Consider the following 4117-nt stretch of genomic DNA (forward strand, 5'->3'; position numbering starts at 1 on the left):
CAACACACATCACTATTTAGTATTCACAGGACAATTTGCCTGGTTTCTGATTTGTTGCCTCTATATACTGGACCCTGAGCTCATCTCTTTCATTCTGTGTTATTCTTTAGATGGATTCAGTTTTTTTAAAACTTCCAAAACTCAGAAAGAACAGAAAAAATGGTCCCTTGTTGTGTTAAGGTTGAATTTTACATAATGATTTTTTTGAACATTAACACAGTCATTAATTAGGACTTTTACACCTTTAATAAAAAGGTTTCTTATTAGGAAACATTAGAGAACATGGGACAGAAATAAAAAAACTAACTGTTAAAGCACATTTTGTGAGGTTGAAAATTAGAACATATAACTTAATTTCATATTACTTTTCTGATAAAAGTAATATTGTCCCTGAATGTTACATTTCAGGTTAGTAGCAGACAGCAGCAATATTTCGATGTCACATGTTGCATGTTCACAAATGTAAGAGTATGTTTACGGCTCAAGTAAATAATTATATGTGCATAGTTGCAATTTGTAGGATGTTTCCTATCCTACAAAATTCAGTGTCATGTATGGATGTAGTGGTATCATGTCCTTTAGCATCAACTTACAGTAGATCAGGTGTATCTGTGTATGTAGTTATCACTTTGTGAAACATGTGAAGTGAAGATGGCCTTTATTAATGTCAAGTGCTCAAAGCTCAGTAGTGATGTCAGGTCAGGTCTGTACAGTTAAGAATAAGGTTGTTTTTATGTTGACCTTGTGGTCTCTCCATCACATTCGCTGGTTGTTTGTACTAAGCTGTGACTTAAATAATTCTGATATAATTACACAGGAATTCATAGAGTCAGTGAGGAGGAAGCAGCTCTTCACCCCAGTATCAACCATATAATCATGAAAAGCTCTCTCATATGCGCAGAGTCAACAGTACTGTCAGTGTAACAGTGCCGACTGCTTTCAGTAAATTCAGATGTTGAAATGTGTTGACAGGCTGCGTGTTGGTTGTGAAAGATGCATTTGCATGTGTTTGCCATCTCTGTAGAGGTGCTCTTTTATCTGTGAGAGAGGTTCTAGAAATGTGACCTGTTAAAGCTCAATAGATGAACTGCTGATCAACACAGAAATGGTGACTGGATGAGTAATGAAATTACAACTGGAGGAGAGTGGAAACACTAAAGCACCACTCCACTAAAACTGAACCCTTTAAGTGTCAAACACAGAATCCCTGAAGTCTCTAGAGGATGGGATCTGAAGCCAACAAGTATAACTTTCTCTACTCCTCACTTTTTAATAATGATCGCTAAATACTCTACAGGTAATAATTAGACTCATGGTAATGAAACTCGAGATGTTGATTAGCAAAACTTTAAATTGCATAAAAATATTTCTGGGTATATTTTCTTCTTACATGACATAAAATAAAAACATCATTGACACAATGATGCTCATTTTGCTCATTTATTTTAAAGTCATATAGGTTTATTGTTTACAGTCCTGTTAGAAGAATAACATTATAGTATTGTATAATATATAATATACCGTATTGTCTAGTGACAAGAAATACCACAGGAGAAAAATAAGTTTTTTAAACAGAATTTTAAATTTCACAGTTTTAATTTACATATTTAATGTGAATCAGTTAATAGTCAATTTGTCTCAATTGTCTCAAAATGTCTAAATAGATGTAAAATTCCTGTTATAAGATACAGCATTAAGCATCAGCACCGACAGTCTGTGTGATCCACATTAAGTATGGCTCATGACAGATTTTCATAAATGCAGCTGGTTCAACAGAGGCGAGTCTACGAGCACCAGAGAAAGTGATTGCACCATAAATCCTGTCCCGGTACACCACTCCTCCACCAGAGTCACCCTGTACAAGAAAAATATATCTTAACTTAAATACTGAGTGATGTTGAATCAACTAGAAAACAAAACTGTAATGACGTTAACAAAGCTATGCTGTAAGTTTAGAAGCCAACTCACCTTACATACGTCCACTTTTGGCACAGAACCAATGATGATAGATCGTCATCAGATGGGTCATCAGTCTTCAGAGAGTTTTGGAGATTCTAACAACCAACAACTTCAATGTCTAAACATTGAAGAGTGTCCGATGTACCAATAACTGTGTAACAATAAAAAAACAAAAACAAAAACATGAAAAAATATCAGTATAATATGTAATTTAAAAAAATAAATACATTTATACAATTATACAACTTAAAATTAGTTATAATATTAATTTTAAGCTTGAAATCGACTTATGTTGGTTTATTTAAGATCAAGACTAAGAATTCCAAAAGTACAAGAACAGTACAAGTTTGAGCTCAAGAATCGCTTTGAAACACTCAGCAGCACCTAATGGTGGTAATCCAAAAACATTATTGATAATTATTGTGTCATTTTGTTTGTTTGTAAAGTTTTTCACAGCTTACTCAATGCTTTCATGAGAGAAAGGCATCTTTAACTCAAACTCTCCAACACTGAAGTTCTTGTCTTCCCATCTGGACCTTCAATACAACACAAAATCAGCATTAACAGAGTCTACAGTGATTATCTCCACTAAATCTGGGTTACCAATATGCACAATAAAACCCCTCCAGATGATCGAAAATGCAAAATATCTTATTTTTTATTAGCCAAAAAGATGTTACACCACTTTTCAGATCTCTGCTCTGGCTTCTTGTAGCTGCCTGCATCAGGTTCAAAGCCTTGACCCTTGCCTATGGGCAACTCAACAGCACCTGCCTACCTGAACTCCATCATTCACATCTTAAATCCTCCCACCCACTCCCGTCTGCCAGCGAGCAATGTATTGTAGTCCCCTCAACTCAAAAGATCCCAGGCAACTTTTTAGCTCAGTGGTTGCATGAGAGTTGAACAACCTACCCACCTCTCCATAGTCAGCTGCCTTACTCTCAATTTTTAAAAATCTTCTGAAACACAACTCTTTCTAACTTTTTCTGCACTTAAATCATTACAAAAATAAATAAATAATAATAATAATAATCTTGCACTTACACCCCATGAAACAGATACAGCTCTTCCTAGAGCACTTCACTTAAAAGTGCTAATACTATGTCCCTTATAGGGCAATCTCCAAAATATGCTTTTACCATGTCATGCTGACAACCATGTATATATATTATTGAGTGGCAAGTCTGAAAACGTGCACAAACAGACCCTCACCAAAGTAGCAGATTTACCATAATCTGGGTCTCTTAAAGTTCTTCTTGTAAGCTTAGATATTTTGCTTGCCTTGCAAGTCACTTTGGATAAAAGCGTAGATGACTAAATGAAAATATTAATGTGGATGTAAACATGTTCCGAAAGTAATTTGCCTCTATATATTCAAAGAATGGACAAATACCTAAATAACAAAATAAAGATAATTTTCGCAGAAAATTGCAAAATGTATGTTGATGTTGAAAATGTCCTAAATGCAGGAAAAAGTATTGTGTGACACTATACAAGTAAAATGGAAACAAACTACGTTAGAGTCAGAATCAGCATTATCATTATTGGCCAAAACCCACAAGGAAAAGAAATTTGCAGTTTTCCAGATTTTACATGCAATTCAGTGCTTCCTATTTGTGATCTTAAATAAGTAAATCAGGGTGACAAGAATAATAGAAAAACAAGGATGAGCAACATATGTGAGGACAAGTAAACATGTATGATTAAGGGTACAAAAGTTAGGTAGCTTAATAAGTAACATTTTCCACACATATTTCACAATGTTCAAATTATTGCAACTATTGCAATTATTAAGGTCTGAGCAATTAAAAGGCTATAAAGTTCAGACTGGATTAACAAAATGTTAGCAAGACAGCTTCACCTAGCCTCACCAGTAGCTTATATTTTAGCAAGACAGAAAAAAACACCTACTCATCATTACAGCATAAGCAAGAAGGGGAAGTGTTTCTACACAAGTTCCTCTTCACAGCCTACCTATGTTGAAAAAGAAACACAATTCTTAGCAGACAGATGTAATTAAAAAAGGAAAAAGAGTAAAATTTTGTGCATTATATTGTATGAAAAGCAGGGTAACCATTGATTAAACACAAATAACTCCCTCCCCTTTCCTTCGTGCACTATATTCCTTACACAGGAGAGGGTATTTAGAAAGGAA

This window comes from Anabas testudineus, chromosome 1 (genome assembly GCF_900324465.2).
Source record: "Anabas testudineus chromosome 1, fAnaTes1.2, whole genome shotgun sequence".
Lineage (NCBI taxonomy): Eukaryota > Metazoa > Chordata > Actinopteri > Anabantiformes > Anabantidae > Anabas > Anabas testudineus.